Source organism: Canis lupus, chromosome 11, assembly GCF_048164855.1.
Source record: "Canis lupus baileyi chromosome 11, mCanLup2.hap1, whole genome shotgun sequence".
Classification (NCBI taxonomy): Eukaryota; Metazoa; Chordata; class Mammalia; order Carnivora; family Canidae; genus Canis; species Canis lupus.
In genome coordinates this window covers 7697939-7722966 of record NC_132848.1, presented here as the reverse complement: position 1 = coordinate 7722966, position 25028 = coordinate 7697939, and the positions used below count along the sequence as shown (strand labels likewise).

The 25028-nt window shown below is 39.9% G+C and overlaps 2 long non-coding RNA genes across 5 annotated transcripts in view; one reads left to right on the top strand and one right to left on the bottom strand.

Annotated features, from left to right (window-relative positions):
• The window catches only part of LOC140642452 (uncharacterized), a 74678-nt gene that overhangs the window by 1654 nt on the left and 47996 nt on the right, over nucleotides 1–25028 (top strand). For 3 of the 4 annotated variants that reach the window (XR_012038876.1, XR_012038875.1, XR_012038874.1), the window contains exons 2-4: nucleotides 5243–5322; nucleotides 7990–8171; nucleotides 16074–16165. This is a non-coding gene — a long non-coding RNA (uncharacterized lncRNA). Of the gene's footprint in view, nucleotides 1–5242; nucleotides 5323–7989; nucleotides 8172–16073; nucleotides 16166–23641; nucleotides 24081–25028 lie in introns of those variants that run through there. The other variant, XR_012038873.1, reaches the window with a different exon arrangement.
• LOC140642453 (uncharacterized) lies at nucleotides 14241–24740 on the bottom strand. Its single transcript, XR_012038878.1, has 3 exons — nucleotides 23038–24740; nucleotides 17366–19271; nucleotides 14241–15780 (listed from the first exon to the last, which is right to left on the bottom strand). It is a non-coding gene; the product is annotated as an uncharacterized lncRNA (long non-coding RNA).

Genomic DNA, 25028 nt, shown 5'->3' with positions numbered 1-25028 from the left:
GCTCATTCCATCAAGTGCCCTCCTTAATGCCCAATTATCCTTTCACCCACCACCTTTAAAAAAAAATGATCCTCTAATAATTGGCTCATAATCTACCACCAAGCTTCCTCCTAGTGCCTTTCCCTATGTGGCCAATTTTTCTCTTGAAATTTAAGTTTTTTATTATTAGTGATTTTGGCACGATTAACTCAAAATCCTCTTTCTTCGAGTCCTTTATATCTTTTACATATAATTGAGGGAATGCAACTGGAATTCATTAATTAAAAATAACAATGATTTGAAAAGCCAAAATTTTCTTAAGGTGTAGCAATTACCTATAACCACTATTCTGTAAGTTTTTAAAATAACATTTTTAATGTATTTATTCATGAAAGACACAGAGAGAGAGAGGCAGAGACACAGGCAGAGGGAGAAGGAGGCTCCAGGCAGGGAACTTGACATGGGACTCGATCCCGGGTCTCGGATCAGGCCCTGGGCCGAATGCAGCGCTAAACCGCTGAGCCACCCAGGGATCCCCTGTAAGTTTTTTTTAAAAAACAAAAACAAGTAGTTTTCAATGTACATATGCCCAGAGAGATTGTACTGCCACAGAAACAACACCTGGCTTTATGGCAAAACTTAAGTTACCTGGGGCAAAAATCATTTTTGATTCTATAAGTTAAGAAATCAGCTAAACACCGGAGTTAGCATCCCGAAAAACAGAATCATTTCCCTTTTAGTAGCAAAAACAAATAATTCACATGCATATTATTGTACCCAGATCTCTCAGGAAGTACTTTCAAAATTGTGGTGCACCTATGAATATTGGTGTATGTGTGGAATGGTCTGTGGCTACATAATCTGTCTTCTTTGAAAATTACATTAATAAATACCTGCTAAGTTTAATTTCTTATTACCTTGAATAATCCTGTCATAGCATGATTAGGTAGTAGGTAAGCTTCAGGATCTGAAGTCAAAAAGCTTTAAATCTGAACATCAGCCCTGTGAGTTACTACCTAGGTGACTCTAGAAAATTAATCTTTTTAATCTTCAGTTGCCACATCTTTATTTTTTTTAACATTTATTTACTTATTTGAGAGAGAGAGAGAGAGAGAGAGAGAGAGAGAGAAGAGGGGAGCGAGTAGCAAGCAGACTCCCCCTGACACCGGGCTCTACCTCAGGGCCCTGAGATCATGACCTGAGCTAAAATCAAAAGAGTCCGATGCTTGACCAGCTGAGCCACCCAGGTGCCCCAGTTGCCACATCTTTAAAAGAAGAAAATCCAAGTGCCTTCCTTATGAAATTCTATTACGTAAATGAGATGGTGCGGATAAAGCACAATGCTTGGCACACAAGGAGTATTAAGTTAATGTTTTAGAAGCCCAATGTGGTATCATTGCACCATGGAGCCACCCAGTAAGTCAATGTTTAAATATATTTTTTTATATATTTATATTCATATTTTATGTACAAATATATTTTAATATATATATTAGGTAGCTCTTCTGTGATCATCACTCCCACTATCTTTTATTAAATTCTAAATAGACTTAATTATCAATAAGTTTTAACATTCTAGTTGAAAACTAGGAAACCCAGTTCTTTTTCTGAGCCTTTGTCATGAATCTTTTAGAAAATCTATTTTAAATAAATAATGGGCTAGTATTCTTGTGTAATAAGAAAACTTGTCTAATGTCATTCTGAACTATCTGTTTTAGTTCATGATGAAATACAGATATTACTCAATTTACCTTTCCAGTTGTTCAATCCTTCAGATTTCACCATTAGTCCCTTACTCTCTGCTTTTCTCTTTTCCACCTATTCCTTAGAGATTCATATTTCCCAGAATTATATTTTTTGCACTCTTTTCTTCTTTTTATTTTCCTGGAGTGATCCTATTATGCACACCGATGGTTTCAGTTATTACCAACCTGTGGATAACACCCTGTATGACATCGATATTGACAAATAGCAATAGATTGTCCAGATTCACAGAAATACTGCAATAGGAATGTGTTTGCAATATCAGCTAAAAGATGAAAATGCGAGTTTCTCAACCTTCCAAACATGGAGACTTTCTGGAATACATTACGTCAGACCTTCTAGAAACTTCACTTCCCTTTCTGAGCCTACCTTATATATGTAAAGGTAGACTGGTCCTATACACAGCATTCTCTAGAGACCTTCTCATCTAGGTAGGTAGCTCATCAATCATCAACAAGAGTTATGTAATGCACAAGATCATAGCTAAGGTGCTCTTTAGAGAGGATATTCAAGACTTGAAAAAAACCTTTATTTTTAGCGTCTCTATGCTAATGTCCAAGTACATTCCTGAATTTAGTGCTACGGGAATAAAACAAGAAACTGCTACTGGAATATCTCTGAACATCATGATATCAAGCCCTTTTACACAAATATCTAACTCCAGAGTTCTTGTGTGAGATCTAGACATGAATACCCCACTGCTTATTGGACATCTTTACCCGGAAGTCTCATTGGCACCTACATTCCTCCCAAAAAAGGAGTTGGTCCTCTTCATACATTGCCTTTCTCGGTGAAAGAAATTGGTTGCTACTATCCATCTGGTTCCCATCTGGTTTTCCAGATCAGGAAACAAAGAATCAAACTTGATTCTTAACTGCTTCCTCATCTACCACATTTAAGCTAAATCAAATTCTGTTTGTTCATCCCCCTTTGTAACTTTCAATTCATCCATTTTCTCCATTCCATTCTCTGGCAATCATCATCTCTCACCAGCTTAAATATTATTTATTTATTTATTTATTTATTTATTTATTTATTTATTATTTATTTATTTATTTTGAGAGAGAGAGAGGGAGCTGGGGGAGGCAGCAGAGGGACAGAAGAGGAAGGGGGAAAGAATCTGAAGCCAACTCTGCCCTGAGTGCAGAACCCCACCCAACGCAGGGCTCGATCTCATGATCCTAAGATTATAACCGGAGCCAAAACCAAGAGAGGGACGCTTAGCCAACTGAGGCACCCAGGCGGCCCTCATTGGTTTAGGACAACAGTTTCCAGTGTACAGTCCCTACCTCTAGTCCATTTCTAAGCTATTTTTTTTTTAATTTTTATTTATTTATGATAGTTACAGAGAGAGAGAGGGGCAGAGACACAGGCAGAGGGAGAAGCAGGCTCCATGCACCGGGAGCCCGATGTGGGATTCGATCCTGGGTCTCCAGGATCGCGCCCTGGGCCAAAGGCAGGCGCCAAACCGCTGCGCCACCCAGGGATCCCTCTAAGCTATTTTCCACGCTTGTCCCAGAGTCTTCTTTCTAAAATGGAAGTATGAAGCCCTTTTATGGTTTTCTAATGTTTTCAGATTAAAGCCCAGACTCCTTTACATGGTGTACTGCGTAGATTCAGAGACCTCAAGCAGTAAGGTTTGTGAAAATAAGAGACTAAGGAATTTAAGCCACGGGGCCGAGCCCTACAGAAATACAGGAAAAGCTTGGCTTCCTTTTCATAGAGTTTGGAAGGAAGCTAGAAAACCCTTTGGCGCCCATGACTGCTTGATTAATCTCAGCAGCAGGTGTGCGTTGCTTCCTTCTCACCTCATCTGCTCAAGTATTCCTGAGACACATCTCCTTCATGTCTCTGCTAAGACTTCTCTTGATTCTACCAAACCAGTTCCCTCACTCCTGATTCCAGACATCACCAGCATCTTGCTATCTCATAGCATCAGCTTCTTCCTGGTGTCTGCTACTTTTTCCTTCTTTCCGTGTCTATTTGACTTCTGTGTTTCTACCCTACATACTTCCTCTTTATGAATTACATTCAAATTTCTAAAGAGAGAATCTAAGGAGTTTGGCAAACTGAGTGTAAACACCGTACTCCAATTTTGCTAAGCTTTTTTTTTTTAAGTTTTTTTTAATTTATTTATGATAGTCACACACAGAGAGAGAGAGAGAGAGAGAGAGAGAGAGGCAGAGACATAGGCAGAGGGAGAAGCAGGCTCCATGCACCGGGAGCCCAACGTGGGATTCGATTCCGGATCTCCGGGATCGCGCCCTGGGCCAAAGGCAGGCGCTAAACCGCTGCGCCACCCAGGGATCCCAATTCCAGGGATCCCAATTTTGCTAAGCTTTTTGCCAGACTACCTGAAAAGGTCACTGAAAAGAATAGAGATCAACTGTCCACGGAGCAGGAGACACCCTGGGTTCCAAAGATTATGGTCCAAGGTGATTGGTTTCTGTGGTCAGGATAAGGGGCGGAACATGGACAACTATGTTGAAAATAGAGCAGAGATCTGTTAGTTGCATGAGTTAATATGAAATTTTATTGCAAATGTATTTATAAATGCTTTCTTACTTACATCTTTTCCTTTGTCATTGTCAATTCTCTATCTCCAAATTACTTTTCCTGAGATGAATTCAGTTTGACAGTTTTCTTTTTCTAAGAATTTTACCAAGTCTGGAGGCTTGTACCAATGCCTCTTGGTACATGCTGTCTATGTATTTCTTAAAACATATTCTCAAAGAATCCCTCAAACTTTAATTTTCAGAATTAAAAATTATAACTTGCTTGCTGGTCTAAATTACATACTGACTGAAGAACATATGCTTTCTTTACAGAATAAAGAAATGATTACAAAAGGCAAATTATGAGTGGAGAACCCATAATTTACTATTTTAAACACTGTGTTCCTCCTAGATGTAATAATAATATTGTTTGTTTATATGCTTCTTGTGGTTACACTCCAAATTTTCTTTAAAGATGAGTTTTTTATTTTTAAGTAATCTCTACACCCAATGTGGGGCATGAATTTAACAATGCCAAGATTGAGCGTCACATGACCTACCAGCAGAGCCAGCCAGGAGCCCCTTCAAAATTATTTTTTAAACATTTTCTCTTCTGTCTTTGTTGTAAGTGCTTTAAGAACATATTTTATACTTGGTACATCAGTTTGTTCCCTGTTGTGTGGAAAGGCAGCGACAATGTATTAACAGTGAAGGAACCGGTTTCTAACGAGACTGCCATCTTTACTAGGAAACTTCCCTCAGCTGGACCTTCTCTAAATCATTGCATCAGTCACCTACCAGAGCACACCTGAGTGCAAATGGTGTGGAAATAGTTCTGCTATGAAAAAGCGGAAGCAATAGTCACCCCTGAAAGTTGTCCTCCCCTCCAATAGCTCACAGAATGTTTTAAGCAGCAAAGGGAGCAGGGAGCAGTGTACAGATTTGTCAGGCTTTTTCTATGTTGCAGAAGTAAAGATTGAAATACTCCCTTTCAACATTTTCAGAGTCCAGAGGTTCACAGACGCCTTCATTCCGTGGGGAAGATTCTGAAGATATTTAATATTAACTACAAAGCATTTCAGAGGTATTTCCTCTAATAGCTCTGTGGTTTTTTATTTTGCCTTGAGGCCTTGTGCTCTATTCTTGCTTTCAACTTTGTTCCTGAGAACAAGACCATGCTGTCTAGCTGTCTCTGGCTCCTTAAATCACCTCTCACTGCTGAGACTCATGCTGGAAACCACATTGATGGCAGGGAGGCGGGTGCTGGAGTGGATACGCAGGCCAGGCTTACCTTTCATAGTCTTCATTCTTTTCCCCTTTCTTGGACTTGCTTCTCACACCTGCGTCTGTTTCTCTAGCCCAGCCCTACAGCTGGTTCCTTGGGAGCAGACCCTAAGGAGAGATTTCTGGGCGATTAATTTATTAAGGATGTGTTCCTGAGAATAAACTGGTAGAAAGTCAGAGATGCGGGGAAGCAGAAGAGGTCAATCAGGGAAAGCCCCAACCCTCTATGCAAGGGAGTTCTCCTCACACCAGCCATTGACCAAGGCCTATCTCAGATACTTTGGCTTTCCAAGCATGTTGAGCAAAGAAACTCAAGAAACCCACGGGCAGTACTTTGGAGGCAAAGTGTTGCTTGAGTGAACTTGGGAGACCCTGGGCTCTTGACCCTGCCGGTCGCCAAAGGTGTCGCAGAAGGTTCTTGGTCTCATGAGAAAGAATTCGAGGACGGACACAACATAGCCGGTGGGCCCCACAAGTGGGAGAGTTTATTAAAGCAAAAATACACTCTAGAGATGTGAGAGCAAGTGAGAGAGAGAGAGGTGCACACCCTGGGATTTGGGTTTCTACCTTTTTTTGACCGTTCTTATCTAGGGGATGGAACATTCGTTACTTGGGATGAGGATTTCTTAGAAGCAGGATTTTGTGCTTTTTCTTCCTAATTTGGTCAGGAGTTTCTTGTCATGGTATCCGCCATGTTGGGCCTGTCCAGTTTGATCCAGTTTCTTGTGGCATGCTTCCTAGACAGACCTTTGACTTTCCTAAGGGCTGGCTATGACTTCCTTGTTGCTGGCCTCCAGGCATCCAGTTAGAACCTAAGTAACTGCCTACTCTGACAAAAGAAGAGGAACAGAGAAGGTGGGACAGGCTGTATAGAAATGATAGAAGGGACAGGGATCTGGACAGAGTGCTCACTACTCTGCCCCAGTCAGTTGTTACTTCTCCTGCGTCAACTTATCCGATACTGAGACTCTCACCCCAGACTCCACCAGTTGCAGCGGCACTCTCTCAGCAGACATGAACCAACCCAATGGGTCCCAATTGAGGGCAATGTTTCCCTCCCATCTTCTCACCTTTCCTGCGCTGGGACACTTGGCAATGACTGGAGACATTGTAGGCTGTCACAACATGTCACAACATGGAGAAGGGATACTAATGGCATCTGGTGCATAGAAGTCAGGGCCAATGCAAACATTTTACAATGAAGTCAGGGCCAATGCAAACATTTTACAATGCATGCAGCATCACCCCACCCCCGACCCGCCAGCAAAGAATTATCCAATCCAAAGTGCCAGCAGTGCCAAGGTTGCTATGATCAGTTGCAGTAGTTAGATCAGTACTTTGTTCTCCTATGTTTGAAACCAAGGCTTATAAACTATCTGGTGCCCCAGTTCTCTAAGATTATTTTGATAAATCCCCAGAGCCCTCCTCAAACTGAAAGTTAGCTGCTGAGCCCCTACCTGCCTGGATCTCAGCATATTGCCTGCTCTAAGTCCCTGCATCCAAGAGCTTTGTCTGCACACAGGCTGAACATTCAGTTCCTCTGGCTGCATCTTCCTGAAGTCAATTATCCACCCTAAATACTAATGTCATGAGTTATTTGTTAATCTGTCCTTGGATTTCAAATGCCACCTTCTTGTCTAGACTTCATTTAATGGCCTCAGTTTGTCCATTCTCTGGCTGGTCCTTCCCACTTCTCAACCCACTGCTCTTTCATCAAATGGGCACGTATAGTTTCCTGGCCCTATTCTTCCTCATTAAGCCTACCTCACTGCGGTTAACACATCTATGTCCAGTTGTTTGATTCCTCAAAATGTGCTTTAGCATTTAGATGTGCCTCTTAAAGCCAGTTATAGAGGTAGGAAATCATGTTGGTTGAGCTCAGTATTTCCTAACTGGAAAAATCAGGAAAAGAAGGTCCATGCAAAGCAGCAGCCAGACTAGGTTTTCTTATAAGACTTCCTCTAAATCTGAAGAGAGATAATAGTTACCACTTATGGAGCAGCTGTGTGGGAAACTGTCTACAAAATGCATTTGCTCTCCCATTTAATTTAACCTTTGCAGAAGATCCTGTGAATTAAGAAGTACTGTTTCTATTTCATGGATGAGGAAACTCAGGCTTGAAGAGATTAATTCACTCAATAAAGTTCCTCTAGCGAGTCAGGATTCCAAACCAGGTTTTTTTTACTGTAAAACGTGTGCTCCTACTTCATCTATATTTCAGAAGTGACATGTTGTCCCTTGAAAAATCTGTTAAAGCTTGAGGCCTGTGTCCTCCCTTAATCTGTTCCCTGAACATGTTATTGATCAGAACCTTTCTTTCAGATTTTCAGATTATTTGCTTAGAAAAAAAGAACTTTGGGTTTGTCTTAACACTCAATACCCTTCCCTGTGGGGAATAACATATATCCCAGGTAATTGTAGGGTTGTCTTTCTGTCTCTCCTCCCTCCCCCCCCACCCATACTACAGATTCTTCAGTGAGAAGGCCTCTCTGTGTTATTCATTGCTTTATTCCTGGCAACAGGCATATATATACTGGGCTTCAGTAAACATCTGTTTTAGTTTATACGGATTCTTGTCCTCAATCATAACGGGACAAAGGTACCGAAAGACAAGACTTCAAGCAAGGGAAAACAAAATAAGCTACTAAGGTAAGCACACTGGGCAACCTGCACCCACAGACAGGAGTGGGATAAATCCTGGGAAGTGAGAACTGCCCTGCACTTTTCTGAATAGCTGCTTCCCTCCTTCAACAAATGTTCATTGAGTGAGTTAGTAAGTGATTGAGGGAGTAAATGAATCCTGCCGGTAGAATGAGATTTCTTTCCCCCGATTTTAAGACCTCCACTGTAATACCTGGCCACTGTGTGGGAAACTGCAATATAGTACCTGGTATGTGCCAGAAGTAAATATTTCAAATCTTTGAAGTAAAACTTGAGTAACAACCAAGAATTGAATTCTTCAGATCAATGAAAACAGTGTAGATTCTTGACCAAGACGTGGCTACTTTGCATGCAGTAATGGATGACTTTCATGACTGTGGTGGTGATATGCCTGACACCTGATAAATCTTTCTTTTAAATAAATTACTGCATTACAAGATTAGCGACTTTGCCTTCTTTAAATTAGTGTCAAGGGCCAAAGAGACCAGGGAAATAGTCAAGTCCAAATAGCCCCTTGCTTCTCAACAACTATCAGGAGACTGTGAGAACTAGTGACCTGGAAAATTTCAATACAGTAGATGGGCATCTATGTGGTCTAGAGACCAGTAAGCAAGGAATGCCCCCCATCACTGAGCACGCTGATTGCACAAGATCCAGATACAGGATAGTTATGCTTTAAAGAGCAGCTTCCTAAAAAAATTAAAAAATAAAAAAAAAATAAAGAGCAGCTTCCTGGTAACATTGGACACAGAACCCACAAACCAGCCCAGTTGGTTTGATTGCATTGCCCCGAGCCTCAGGGAGCTTGACTTCCGGGTCTCTGAGTGTTATGCCAGAGTGAGGCTAGGGGAGACCCAATAGTTTCCTATATGTTTGTCTTTAATAGGGATGCCAGAGAGAGTGGCCTGTGCCAGAAGGAGAATGCTAAACTTCAGGCTGCAGGAAAGAGCTAGAAAAAGAACACAATTGCTATGACTCAGAGAACAGTAGGTGCCCCAAAGCAGGAGAGCGTGTTGAGGGTAAAGAAAGGATTGGAGGACTTCCAAGTCAGGGGGAAAAACCCACCTGCCTAAGCCAGCAAATTGAGATCCTTATGAGCAAGGCTCTACTGGTCCTGCCACAAAACAGAGAAGGTCCTTCCAAAATTAAAATGGGGGAAAAAACATAATGAGCTATTTCAGCTCCAGAAAAAAAAAAAAAAAAAAAAAAAGCCAAGGGGCAGGAAAGACCACTGCCTTGGGTCAGTACCAGATTCTGTGTGAAGCCCAAGTTCAGATGAAAATAGAGCTGACATTATAGGTTTTCAGGATCCTGAAGCTCCAGGAGCACATGCAAGTCCTAGGAAAGAAACAGGGTCTTCTTAGAAATTTCCAGCATTTGAGGAAAGTCAGAAAAAGAAGGAACTCCAGCTCCAGGCATAGTTTTTAGATGAGAAATGTTGTGTCCTACTACCCAGATCAAAGGAAAGGGACAAATGCCATATTATACTACCATTAAGCAGGCTCTAAGGATGAGAGTAGTCCTAGCAGGGACAGGATGATGAAAACCACAAAAGTCACCTTTACAGAACTGTCGGATTTTAACCATCAGGTACTTTGGTTTATACCCCTTCCCAACACCCACCCCCAGCCACATCCCCACTCCAGGGAGACTCCACCTCAAAGTGGGATACTCAAGCATGGACCAAAGTCACTTTCCCAGGCTCTGTCTGGGAGGACATTTTTCATCAAGTAAGCCAGGGATTCATCCTCTGTTCTTTCCAACGAAGAAAATCTCTGGAAGCAATGTTTGTGTACATACTTAGTAAAGATCGAATAGCCCTGATCTAATAGCCCAATCATCTGAAGAGGATGGTTTCTGTTTGTCATGAGCAAGGATTTTCACTGTTTCCTAATTGTTTCTTCTTAATAACAACATTTTGTTGTCAGTGTTCTGTGGGGGTAAATGTCAGGGTATCCCAGGATTTGGCTTTAGGAAATGGAAGGAGTTAACTAAAGTTAACTAAAGTTAATTAAAGTTAATTAAAATTAACTTTAATTCTTACGGGAGGCCACTTTGGATTCCCAAGGGCAGAGAAGGAGGCTGATAGTAGCATTCCACACCCACTCCAATCTAAGTTTAATTACGCCTGCTCAAAGGTCCAATTACTCCAATATTTCTCTTCCTGTATTCATAATACATTTATTTTAAGAAAGAAAATATGAATAGACACCCATAAAACATTCAGGAACTTTCCATAGTGGAAAAACAGTAAAATTGGGGTAATCTATCAGAACTGTCAGAGGGCAAAGATGAGTGGGGAAGGAGCCCAGAACTTCAAGGGTCAGTCCTTCAGGCCAACATGAAATGTTAATATTCTAAGAAGAAAGTAAATCTTGCCTAATGGATTATTTTACAGTTTAACAAAAAGTTATGTCGGACCACATGGGGCCTAAGGGGTTCGGGAAGGGGCAAATCATGTGGTACGTTATCTAACCCTACACAGGAATGACTGGGGTACTCCAGGAATTATGATGGGGAATTGTGAGGTGTTGGGAGTAGAATGGACAACTCTGGTGTCTACCGAAAAGGTAATGGACCACTTGGCTAGGATTATTAGTTCACAGTAAATTCAAGGGTATTTGGGGATAACTAGGAGCAGATTCCAGGGAGAGAGGATTTATTGGAACTGCTGTGATTGTAGTCTGTTGTTTGTCATTAAATTGGGGCTAATTCTGATCCAGCGTCCCTTTTCTTTGCAGTACCTGCAGCCATCTTTATCTATTAAAGATAGTCAAGGATGTCCCGGAAGCCTTGGGTCACAAAGATATTCTCTTACATCAGTTTCTATTACCTTTAGGAGTTTCCTTTTCACATTCAGTCTTTAATATATTTGTGGTCCACATTCAACTATCATGTTAAGAAAAAATGCAGTTTTACTTTTCCCCATTTGGTGATCCAGTTTTCCCAAAATGTCCATGAAAAAGTTTGTCCTGTCCCTGTTTCCATGAGGTAAGAAGTCTCAAATATATATGGGTCTATCTCTGAACTCTCTATTCTGTCCCAGTATCTATTTTTCTGCTCTTATACTCTACTCTTCTTTATTTCCATGGCTTTCTAGTATGTAATAATGCCGGTTCCTTCCAATTTGGCTCTTCTTTTACAACTGAAAAAATTAGATAACCATGGACTTTTGTTCCTTGAAATAACTTTTGACTGTTGAGTTTCCAAACCAAAGAAAACCAAACAGAACAAAACAAAAACACAGTTGCAATTTGGGTTGAGAGTGCATGGAATTTATGGATTAATTTTGGGGAATATATATCTTTAATGTTATCTCATTCAACATAACAAAATATCTTTCCATTTATTCAAATATTTCCCTATGTCTTTTAATAGAGTTTAAAAATATCATAGACAATTTCTCTATTATTTGGTAAGTTAAATTCTTCGATACTTATATTTTTGTTGTTTAAATTATATTTTCCAGTTGGTTATTACTTTTAAGATAAATGTTACTGATTTATATCAACTTATCTTATATCTGGTGCTCTTTCTGAATACTCTCACTCATGCTAATAGTATGGTTGTTGATTCTAAGTTTCCCATATAGATGATCGTATCATTAGGAAATAATGAGAGCTTTATCTTTTTTCTCCCCAAATTCTTACATCTCTTATTTTTCTTTTTTTTTAAAGATTTTATTTATTTATTCATGAAAGACACACACACACTGAGAGAGAGAGAGAGAGAGAGAGAGAGGCAGAGACACAGGCAGAGGAAGAAGCAGGTTCCATGCAGGGAGCCCGACATGGGACTCGATCCCCAGTCTCCAGGATCACGCCCTGGGCTGAAAACCACGCTAAACTGCTGAGCCACTGGGGCTGCCCTTATTTTTATTTTCCTATACAGCTTATTTGGTCCTGTAGAACTATGTAAAATACTACCAATGAAAGTCAAAAAACCTTGTGTTTTCCTGATCTCAAAGTGAATACATCTAATTTTTTTTTCCCATTGAGTAAAAAGTTTGCTCTTAGTATTAAACCTTATCAAAATAAGAGTGTTTATAATGTATTTCACATCAACTCCAAACTCCAAAACTAAAAAAAAAAAAAGCCTGTAAGAAGCAAACAGTACTGTAAAAATACAAAATGCTTAAAGCATCACTTCCTGATAACCTTAAGTTAAATGGAGGCTGATAGGTAGGACTTTGAAAAAGCTCAGCTGAGGTTCAGTCTTGGCCCTCTGTCTTTCCTTGTGTTTCTAACCTGAAATGCAGATATGACGGCTGAGCGTTCATGCAGCCACTTTGTGATGTGGAAGGTGGAAACTTCGTGCTAAAAGTGGTAGAGAAGGGCAGTCCCGGGTGGCTCAACGGTTTAGCACCGCCTTGAGCCCAGGGTGGGATCCTGGAGACCCAGGATCCAGTCCCACATCCGGCTCCCTGCAGAGAGCCAGCTTCTCCCTCTGCCTGTCTCTGCCTCTGTCTCTGTCTCTCTGTCTCTCATGAATAAATAAAATCTTTAATAGATAAATAAATAAAAGTGGTGGAGAAGCAAGCCTGCCTCCCCTGGGGCTTCGTGCAGCTGGTTTACTAGCCCTGGACTGCCTGCCTGCCTGCCTGCCTGCCTCTGGGACTCCGTCCTGTGGGCAAGTGAGCCCCTAGGTACCCCACAGCTGTGTTCCCATTACTGGCACCAACTACCTGGCTGCTCCAGGGACCTTGGCCTGCAGGCCTGTGAGCTCACATTCCTCCGCGGTGTCAGGCACCTGCTCTGAGCTTCTGTACTGAAGGAGAGGCCAAAGCCCTTGCCCTAGTTTGTATTCTCCTCGGTGAGTGTAAGCTGAGGTATAGGGAAGGGAGGAAGTGGGGATCAGACTCCAGGCCCCAGGGCAGAAGGACTCTGGCTCTTGACCACTCCTTTTACCTGCCACTTCTTTACACAGCTCTTCAGAGACTCTATCCCATCTTTTGGCAAGAAGATGACTTCCTTACGCTGCAACACACCGGTTCTAAGGGTTAGCAAGGGAGAGGAGGAGTTTGCAGCCTAGTGTTGTAGGGGATGCCGGGCAAGGCCACATTCCCTGAGCTCCCTCTCAGCGCCGTCAGCACTGTTGCTGGTGGCTGCAATAGTGAAAATCTGGCTGGAGCATCCTTGGAAAATGGCTTATTTCATGTGATGTCACAGAGACAGCAAAATCTCTCAGCCTGCAGGTATCTGGTAGGTAGTTTCCAGCACCCACTTCATAGTCTATGTCCTACTTTATATCCTGTTGGCTATTTTTGCCAACTCTCTTTGAGGTCATTACTCAGATGTTACTTTCTCCCTGAAACGTTCCCTGCACCCTTCTGTAGAGCACCTGGGTGGCTTACTTGGTGACATGTCTGCCTTCAGCTCAGATCATCATCTCAGGGTCCTGGGATCAAGCCCCGTATAGGGCTCTCTGCTCAGTGGGGAGTCTGCTTCTACCCCTCCCCCCAACTTGTGCTCTCTCTCTAATAAAGAAAATCTTTAAAAAAATAAACAAAATAAAACTGCACAGTTTCCAACTCCCCATCTCTCTTCCCTGCTTCATTCTTCCTTCATAGCATCTAACATATGGCGTATATTTTATTTATTCTGTTCATGGTCTGTCTCCTCCACCTGCATAAAGGTCTAGTAGCACAGGGATGTTTGTCTGTTTTCTTCATTCCTGTATTTCCAGTGTCTGGCACATAACACATGCTCAGTATTATTATTTATAGAATAAATGTAATTCCAAGGTGTTACAAGGGTTGCCACATTCCTGTAAGTCAAAAACTAAATTATATTATTCAGGGCAGCCCGGGGGGCCCAGCGGTTTAGTGCTGCCTTCATCCTGGGGTGTGATCCTGGAGACCCTGGATCGAGTCCCATGTCAGGCTCCCTGAATAGAGCCGGCTTCCCCCTCTGCCTATGTCTCTGTCTCTCTGTGTCTGTCATGAATAAATAAATAAATAAAATATTTTTAAAAAATTCTATTATTCAGAAGCACCTCCCAATGCCCTAAGCCATGCCTGAACTCCTCAGGCCCATAAGGAATTCTCTTGGTGGTGGATCTGTTCCTTGGTTCTAGTGATGCATCAATCAAGAGACAAGCAAGAAATGGTTGGCTCTCCTAAAAGGGACATTTGAGGCTTGTTTAATCAAGAGGCTATTTGCAAAAGTGTGGACAAGTTTAAAAGAATCCTCAAGGGAAGGTAAAATAGTCACCCTGTGCTGAAAACCGTGAGAGTAGTTGTAGAGAGTAGTTGTAATTGTAGCAGATGTGCCACGGTGCCCCAGAAGGAAAGGAGCTCGAAGAATAATGGCCTGGCCTCACTCCCTCCCTTCCTTATGCCCCCAAGCCAGTGCCTCCCATTGGCCAAACTCAACAGGAACCTCAAGGATTATTGATGGTCAATTTTAATATCCTAGGATACATAGAGGGGAGAATGATTTAGAGGAGGCGGGTATCCAGCACAAGTGGTAACGATACACTGGTCAATTATGGAGTCAGTAGCTTTTCTTTCTATGAAACTCTTTCCTGCCATTGCTCAAGCCCCAGATAGATAGATTCCAGAGGGCCAGTGGTGCATGACCCTGATTATTTAAATTGGTGTATCTACCACCCATGAGCATGGGTGCTATCTGGATCTCCTACACGTCAGTACGTTCTGTACCTCCATCTACAACTGTGGGATCCACCTGTTCTCAGCAGTAACTGTAGGTAACATGCCCCCTTTGAGTAAGAACACATTTTAACCACAGGCCACCCATTTACTGAGTACATGGGTACCTAATGTACTTTCTCCCTTCACTTCTATGGCAGCAGATACTGATGGCCAAAGGCAGAGTTAATAATATTATTTATTCTTTTCTTAGAATGGTGAAGCTCCCGAATATGTTTTTCTAATGGAACAAAAGCACCGTCATTCTAATGTGGAACTAGGTTGCTACAGCATACTTGGGGGAATTTTATAGAAACTCGGCATTCCCCAGGATTAATCAATGTACCTCCCCCACCCACTTGTCCCTGCAGGTTATCACTGTATCAGAGGGTTCTGAATGCTACACAGGGTGATCTTGCCATCTTAGGTGTTTAGGTTTATGGTCACAAACTAGGAGTATCCCCATCAAGTAACTCACTCTGCCCTGGATCATTAAAATACAGTTCTTTGGCTCAGACCACAAATTCAAACCTCTGCCCTGCCAAGGCGTCAGATTAAAATAGGCCCTTCTCCATGCTTTACATCGCCGTCTCTTGTGGTCATTGCCCTCGAATCGAAGTATGATAGAGATTTGTTCACAAATACCAGTAGGACCGTATTGGTATCCTGGTACGTTCCCACTGCATGACCACCCTCAGACGTAACCAGCTTTCCTAGAATTTCATAGGCACATGTGATTGACCAAAACCTGTTCCCCCAAGGGACCCCCAAAAGTCCATAACTAAATCCTAGAACCTGTGCAGATATTACCTTACATAGCGAAAGGGACTCTGCATATGATTAAGGATGGTCAGGTGGAAAAATTGTCCTGTATTATCCAGATGGGCCCAATGTAATCACACGGGTTCTTGTAAGAGAGGTCCAAGAAGGTCAGAATCACAAAAGGAGCTGTAACAACAGAAACATGGGTATGTGAGAGAGAAGGAGAGAGGGAAATGTTAAGATGTTAGCCTGCTGGTTTTAAAGTCAGAAAAAGTGACCATGAACCAAGGAATGTAGATGCCTTTAGACGCGGGGAAAGACAAGGAGACAAATTGTCCCATAGAGCCTCCAGAAGGAACAGAGCTCTGCTTGACTTGAGTTCATAAGACCCATTTTGAGTTTGTATCTCTAGAACTTTAAGATAAACTTTACGTTTGTCTTGGTTTTAAGTCATTGAATTGGTGGTAATTGTGTTACAGCAGCAATAGGAAATTAATACTGGTGCTGCCCTATCTCTGGGTGATGAGTGATGGAATGACAGCAGTTCCAAGGACAACAGAATGAATAATAGGTGAGTATAGGTCTGGTGGCTTCTCATTCTCTCTCTTTTTTTAGAGAGGGGACAGAAGGGCAGACGGAGGTGGAGAGAGAATCTTAAGCAGGCTCCACACCCAGCACAGAGCTTGGAGCTTGGGCTCCATCTCAACCCTGAGATCCTGACTCAGCCGAAACCAAGAGTCAGGTGCTTCACTGACTGAGCCACCCAAGTGCCCCTCTCTTCCTTTCAATTAAACTTTGTATTTGTAATAATTTTAGATTTTTTAGATTTACAGAAAAATTATGAAGATAGTACAGAGAATTTCAGTATGCTCCTCCCCCTGCTCTTATGCAGTGGTACCAGGGGTGAGGGGTGGAGGAGGGAATTGTCTAAAACAGGGCATGTGGGTAGTTTTGGGGGTGAAATGTTATATGATTGTAGTGATGGTTATAGAACTGTACACACTTGTCAAAAGTAATTGAAATGAACATTTAAGATTGGTTCATCTCTATATATAAATTATACTTAAATAAAATTGATTTAGAAATAAAAAGTGGTCAGAAAAGTACAAGATTTTATGTTTGCATTTAATTCCTGATAAGCGTATTGTTTTTAAAATTATTGTATTACTTGATTTTTATGCTCACCTCATTAATTAAAAAGAAACTGCATAGTAAAAGAAAATTTATGAGAGAAGCACAAGATTAAAGTGAGAAACCTTTGAGAAAGTAGAACAAAAAGACAACATACTTTAAAAAATATACATATTACAATATGGATGAAACTTGTGGACATAATGCTAAGTGAAACAAGCCAGTCGCAGAAAGACAAATACTGTGTATTGTACTTACATGATCTACCTAAAAGAGTTAACTTTAAAGAAACAGAAGGTCAAATAGTGGTTGCCAGGGGATAGAGGGAGGGAGAAAAGCAGAATTGTCATTTAATTGGTACAGAGTTTCAGGCAAGATGAAAAGTTCTGGAGATCTGTTGCACAATGTGAATGTACTTAAAACAATTGAACTGAAAATGGTCAACTGTAAACTTAAAAATGGTTAGGATGAGACATTTTTTTCTTATGTGGTTTTTTTTTACCACAGTTAAAAGTATTTTTTAAATAAAAAAAGGGAAATACCCTCTCTTCCAACAATTCTATTGATAGCACTTTATTCTACAGACATGTTAAGAGCCCAAAGCATGTGTGTACATGTCTATAAATATATAAATGTTTACCTCCAGGGGATCCCCTGGGTGGCTCAGTGGTTTGGCGCCTGCCTTCGGCCCATGGCATGATCCTGGAGTCCCGGGATCGAGTCCCACATCAGGCTTCCTGCATGGAGCCTGCTTTTCCTCTGTCTGTGTCTCTCATGAATAAATAAATAACATATTTTTAAAAATGTTTACGTACACATATGTGCATAATTATATATAAATAAACCAGGGGAACAAGGGGACAACCCACATGTTCATCAAGGGAAGAATGGCTAATTAAATGATACAGGACGCCTGGGTGGCTCAGTGGTTGAGCATCTGCCTTTGGCTCAGGTTGTGATCCCGGGATCCAGGATCAAGTCCTGCGTCAGGCTCCTTGAGGAGCCTGCTTCTCCCTCTGCCTATGTCTCTGCCTCTCTGTGTCTCTCATGAATAAATAAAATCTTAAAAAAAATAATAATTAAATTTTACAGGCACACTGTCATGTCACTCATGTCATGTGAAAATGCATTAATTATAGCCACACAGACTAATGTAGGTAAATGAGACATATAATGTGGAGGAGATAAAGCACGTCATACATGTAGACTTACAGAGGAGGATACATACAGAGGAGGATATCATGCTCATAAAACCACAAAGCTATATATAAAAATACATAGACTTAATTCAATTTCAATTCAACAAATATTTTTTGAGTACCTACTATATGCCAGCAATGTTCTAGACATCAAAGATATAGGCAGCAGTAAACACAAAAGACAAAAATGCCTGACCTCATGGTGCTTAATTTCTAGTGCTGGAACAGACAACAAGTAAATTAAATATATGTAAATTGACGTGCTAAAGAGAAACATAAAGGGAAGTGGCTAGAAAGTGGTAGGGAGAGTAGTAGGGTGGCCAGGGAAGGCCTCTCCGAGAAGGAATATTGGAGGGAAGACCCGAACCCAGTGAAGGAGTAAACCATGCAGATATCTGGGGAGAGAGCATTCCAGACAGGAGAAACAGCAAGTACAAAAGCCCCAAGGTCTCAGTGGTTTGGGTGGGTTTAAGAAAAAGCAAGTGGACCTCTTTGGAGTACTCTGAGTGAAAAACACAGTGGGCCACAGGTTCAGAAAAGCAAGGCAGAGTGGGACTGACCATCTAGGATATTGCAGAGTTTTACTCTGAGAGGTTTTGTGCAAAGGTCTGCCATGATCTGACTTACTTGACACAGAATTACTGTGGCCACTGTAATGAAAATAGATTAAAAAAAGAAAAGAAAAGAAAATAGATTGAATGGGAGCAAAACGGAGAATCAAGTTAGGAGGCTACGTTGATGATCCAGGTGAGAGGTGGTGGCTTGGAGGAGAATGTGGTGTGGTGGTGAATTCTGAATATATTTTTAGGGAGGAGTCGACAGGTTTTGCTAACAGGTTGGATATGGGGGGTGGGGATGGGAGTAGTAAGAAATCAAGGTTGACTCCAAGACTTTTGGCTTCAGCAAATGTGTTAAGACAGATGACAACAAAGAGGGCTGAAAACCACAAACTTCATCGTAGTATTTTTCTCTGAGGGTTTTCTGGGAGTCGATATTAGAGAGGAGTCCACAAGGCAGCTTCAAATGTTGATAGTTAAGTTCTGAGATTGGATGAAGGGCTACATGGTGTTTATTTTCTTCTTCTTCAAACTTACACATTTGTTACATATATTCTTTTACAAATATAAAACATTACATTTTTTTTCTAAAAAGAACAATAAAATCTCAGCAGATGAGAATAAAACTATAAAAACCAACCACGGCAGACCCAGTGGCGCAGCAGTTTAGCGCCGCCTGCAGCCCAGGGCATGATCCTGGAGACCCTGGATCGAGTCCCACGTTGGGCTCCCTGCATGGAGCCTGCTTCTCCCTCTGCCTGTATCACTGCCTCTCTCTCTGTGTGTGTTTCTATGAATAAATAAATAAAATCTTTAAAAAAATAAAAAAAATAAAAACTTACCACATGAAGGGCTTCTTCCTAAAATAATTAGCAATGTGTAATTAACAATCAATATATAGGAATCAATAAAAAGCAAGACTTGATATACAGGGAGATTTATCATTATTCTTCAGTAGAATGGTAATATATGAGAAATAGAGGAATGGTTAAACTAAGACATAGTAGAATATTACGTGGCTATTAAAAACCATAGTTTCAAAGGTATTTATGTGGGCACTGCTCACCTCATAACGTTAAGTGATACCTTTTGTATTACGTATACATCAGGAAAAGAGACTGGACTTTGGAATGTAATTGTGCTAGATATAGATCTCACTTAGTCTATTAGTTTGAATTCAGCACGGCTGTGAGTTGCAGAAATGCAAAAATGCCTCTGTGTCTCTCATGAATAAATAAATAAAATCTTAAAAAAAAAAGCTATGAGAGACAATGATGAACATTATATATTAATAAAGGTTCAATACAGCAAGGAGATATAATAATTATTAAGATTTACACATCTAATGACAGGCCATCAAAATATATGAAGCATATTGTTCTGTAACAGATTTCTAGAAATTTTCCATTTGCGAAACAGAAACTCTATATCCACTGAGCAATGACTCATTTTTTAACTAATCTTGAATTACTGGGATAAACCCCACTTGGTCATGATGTACTATTCTTTTTATAAGTTGCTGGATTCTTATGCTAACTACTTTTGTGTGTGTCTATGAGGATTTCTGCATCTATGTTTATCGAATCTGATAGGTTTTATTTCTTTTTCAAATATTTTATTTATTTAATCATGAAAGACAGAGAGAGAGAGGCAGAGACACAGGCAGAGGGAGAAGCAGACTCCATGCAGGGAGCCCGATGCGGGACTTGATCCTGGGACTCCAGGATCATGTCCTGGGCTGAAGGCAGCGCTAAACCGCTGAGCCACCTGGGCTGCCCTGAATCTGATAGGTTTTAGTATCAAGTTTATGTTGGCCTCATGAAATGAATTGAGGACTGTTCCCTTCTTTATTTTCTGGAAGGGTTTGTCTAAGATTAGTATTAGTTCTTCCCTGTTTATGATAGGCAGAAATCGGTAGTGAAACTTCAAGGCTTTTTTTTTTTTTTAGTGAGAGATTTTTTTAAAATTTAGAGTAAAATTAACATTTTGAGGGGTAAAATTAACATTTTTGGGGGGTTCCGTGCTATAAGTTTTATCAATTTATGAATTAAATAAGTTTAAAATTTAAAAAAATAATAATTTTCATTTCTCCCAGGTGAATACCTAGAACTGGTTGTATAGTGTATATTTAACTGTATAAAAAAACTGCCAGACTGTTATCCAGAGTGGCTATATTATTTTGCCTTCCCGCTAGTGATGGATGAGAGTTCAGTTGCTGTACATCCTTACTAAAACTGGGTATTGTAATTTTTATTTTAGCCATTTTAGTAGACCTATAGTGGTATAATATTGTGGTTTTATTTTGCCTAAATCATCATAAGGGCTTATGTTAAGCATCTTTTTGTTTATATGCCATCTATCTTCTTTGGTGAAATGCCTGTTCAAATCTCTTGCACAGTGTCCTTATTGAGCCTTTATTGTGATGGATTTTTTTGCTGGACATAGAACCCTGGGTTGACAGTTCTTTCCTTTTAGTACTTCAAAGATGTTCTTCCATTGTCATTGATTTCATGGCTTCAGATGAGAAATTCAAGCTCATCCAAATAATTGTTTTTCCATATGCAATGTTTCCATATGCTTTTATTTTTCTCTAGTTCTATTTTTTAAAAAAACTCATTTCTAAGTTGATTTCAGTGGCTTCATTATAATGTGTTTAAATGTTTTCTTTGAATTTATCTTCTTTGGGTTTCCTCGAGCTTCCTTTATCTGCAAATTTATGTCTTACTAAATTTGGGATTTGTGGGGGGCATTTCTCCAAATCTAGCTTCAATCTTAACCTTTCCTTTTGGGAACCCAATGGCGAATATGGTAGATTTAAAAAATATTGTCCCACACATCCTCGATGCTCTTTGTTCATTTTCTTTCTTTTTTTCAAGTCTTCCCTCGACCATGCTCTTCAGACTGTATAATTTCTGTTTACCACTCTTCAGGTTCAAAGACTTTTTTCTCTTATACCACCATTATGCCGCTGAAACCATCCTTCCTTTGTTTTCTTTAACTTTTAAAACCTTTTCATCTTAAAATAGAGAATCACAAAGTGGTGCCAAGATAGTAAAGAGAGGCACTATGTATCTTTCATCCTGTTTACTCCAATGGTTATCTTATATAATTACTGTGCAATATCAAAACTGAGATGACATTGGTACAATGTGTGTATATAGTTCTATATCATTTAATCATATGTGTAGATTTAGGTAATGAACACAGCAATCTAAATACCAAACTATTCCATCATTACATAGCCCTCTCTTTTAGAGTCCTATCACACCCTACTCCTACCACCTAACCCTGGAAACCACTAATCTGCTTACCATTTCTATAATAGTTATTTAGAGAATTTTTAATATATGGAATCATATAGTTTGTGCCCTTTCAAAATTGATCTTTTTCATTCAGTAAAATGCCCTTGAGATCCAATAAAATTGTTATATAGAGCTTTTTCCTTTTTATTGCTGAGTATAATTTCATAATAAGGTTAGACCAGTTTGTTTAACTGAGAGACATTTTGATTGTTTCCAGTTTTGGGTTATTACAAATAAAGCTATGAACAATGACGTTTGGGTTTTTATGAAGACCTAAGTTTTCATTTCTCTACAATAAATGTCCAGAGTGATTCTGGGTTGTATGATAATTATGTTTAGTTGTTAAAGTAAATGCCAAAATACTTGCCGGAATGGCTGTACTATTCAATATTTCCACCAGCAATGAATGAGATCCAGTTTTTCTGTATTCTTACCAGCATTTGGAATTTTCACTATGTTGATTATTTAGTTTTATAGCTTTATGTTTTGCTTTTAAATCTATGTCTCACTTTGAGTTTATTTTTGTATGAGGTGTGAGTTTTAGGTTTATTCTTTTGCTTATGGATATCCAATTGCTTCAGCGCCATTGTTGAAAAGACTATCCTCTCTTTACTGAATTTCTTTTGCAACTTGTCAAAGATTGATTGGCTATATTTGAGAGACACCATTTTGGGGCTCTCTCTGCTGTTGCATTGGTCTCTGAGTTTCTCTCTCTGTCGGTACTACAGTCTCATTACTATAGCTAAGTCTTGAAATCCGTTAGTTGTCTTTCCCTGTGTGAATTGGTCATATTTTCCTCATTCTTCCTATAACAAGTCATTTTGATTCTATCCTGGAAATTATTGTGTCTGTGATGCTTTATAGATTGTGGGGTTCTCTTATAATCCTTTGGAGGATGTTATTTTTTCCTTCTTAACCAATCAACCCTGTTTAAGCTCAGACCAAAAGTTCTGTCTCGCTTTCTTCTTATATGCAGTGCTTTCAAGCTCAGTTCTGTTTTCAGTCTTATTTTCCTTTCAGACTTTCCTATACCTCCATCACTCAGGTATAGTCTGAGATTTGGGTCATGGTTTAAATCTTAGTTCAAGCCCATAGAGCTTTTGCTATGTTGTTTCGGGTCTATCCTGAACATGCGTTTCTCAGGGGTTAGTATGACACTTGGGCAATGTTCTAAATATTAAAGGTTATGATGATTTGTCCCGTCCACAAACAACTCAGAGGTGAGTGTTAAGTGTATTATGCTGGGCTAATTACCTTCCATAAATCTCTCCTTTCCAGAATTCCTGTTACATATTCCAGCCTGCCAGTTTCCCCTTTGATGGTTCCTTTAAGACAGAAAAACAAGGTTCTATTTGAGGTTAGCCATCTACCTGGTTTATACTTCTACAACTGGGACTGCCTTCAGGAGGAGAGCCATGAGATGAAAGGAACTCAGGAAACTCATCCTTTTATGAATTGCTTTTCCAACTTCTGACTTCTTTCCACAATCCACTTGTTTCTATGCCCTTTTCAGAAGCTTTAGGTAGTGGCTTTATTAATATTAATATTCTCAAGATTTTAGTTAAGGAAATCGTCCATTACATCTAAGTTATTGAATTTATTGTCAAAGTTGTTCATTATCATCCTTTTAATCTACATAGTATCTACAGGGATGTCCTTGCTTTCATGCCTGATCATGATAATTTATTCTATCAATGTTATGGGCTGAACTGTGTCCCCTCTCAAAATTCATATAATGAAGCCTTAACTCCCAGTAATTCAAAATTGACTGTTTGGTATAAGGGGTTTTAAAGGTGATTAAGTTAAAATAAGACCATCAGGGTGGGCCTTAATCCATTATGACTGGTGTTCTTATTAGGACGTTAGAACACACAGACACCAGAGATACACAGAGTGACAATGAGAAGCAGCCAGATGGTGGCCAGCTGCAAACCAATGAGAGAGGCCTCAGAGGAAATCAGCTCTGTCACCATGTTGATTTTCTACTTTGTCTCCAGAACTGTGAGAAAATAATTTTCTGTTTTTTAAGTCACACAATTTGTGGTATTTTGTTATGGAACCTCAGAAACTAATAGTCTTGCTAATTTACTTTTTTTTTATGTTTTTAAAAATTTAAATTCACTTTGCCAACATAGAACACCCAGTGCTCATGCTAATTTGCTACTTTTATTAGACCTTTCAAAAACCAGCTTTTGCTTTGATTTTTCTCTATTTTTTATTTCAGTGACTTCCATCCTTTACAATTTACTGATTTAATTATGGGCCAGCATTTGGTCTATGTAGAGACTAATCCATATTCATTTGTTGTATGTAGTGTTCTAAAAGTATCATTCATCTTATATTAATATAGCCACACTAAATTTCTTATGCTAGGTGTTTGCATGGTGCATCATTTTCCATCTTTTTTACTTAAAACCTTTGTTTAAAGTGTGTCTTTTGGGAAAAACATATACTTGGATTTAACTTTTTTTGCCCTATCTTAAAATCTCTGCCTTAGAGAGTTTAGTCCATTACACTTTTTAATTGATATGGTTGGGTTGAAAGCTACCATCCTTCCTTTGTTTTCTATTTGTTCTTTCTGTTCTTTTTAAGATTTATTTATTCATGAGAGACACAGAGAGAGAGAGAGGGAGAAACACAAGCAGAGGGAGAAGCAGGCTCCATGCAGGGAGCCCGATGCGGGACTCGATCATGGGACAGGCAGGGAACCTGACATGGGACTTGATCTCGGGACCCCAGGATCACATCCTGGGCCGCAGGTGGCACTTAACTGCTGAGCCACCTGGGCTGCCCCACTGTTTCTAATAAAATGGTTAGCTGTCAATCATTTCCTAATAATGTGATTTTCCCCCCGAGGATTGCTTTTAAGAATTTATTTTTGTGCATCGGCCTTGGGCTCAGGTCGTGATCCAGGATTGAGTCCCACATTGGGCTCCCTCGCGGTGAGGGAGCCTGCTTCTCCCTCTGCCTGTGTCTCAAATAAATAAATAAATAAATAAATAAATAAATAAATAAATAAATAAATAAATAAAATAAAATAAAATAAAATAAAATAAAATAAAATAAACAAACAAACTTGGAATTTTATCAGTTTGGCTATTAAGGGTATGCATATGGTTTTCTTGGAATAATTTTCATGGAATAATTTCGATCCTGATATTTTCCAAGAACTTGTTTTTTCTGTATTTGAAATTACATTAACAACAACGTGACTGTTGTGGAAATACAGCCACAAATGATTTACT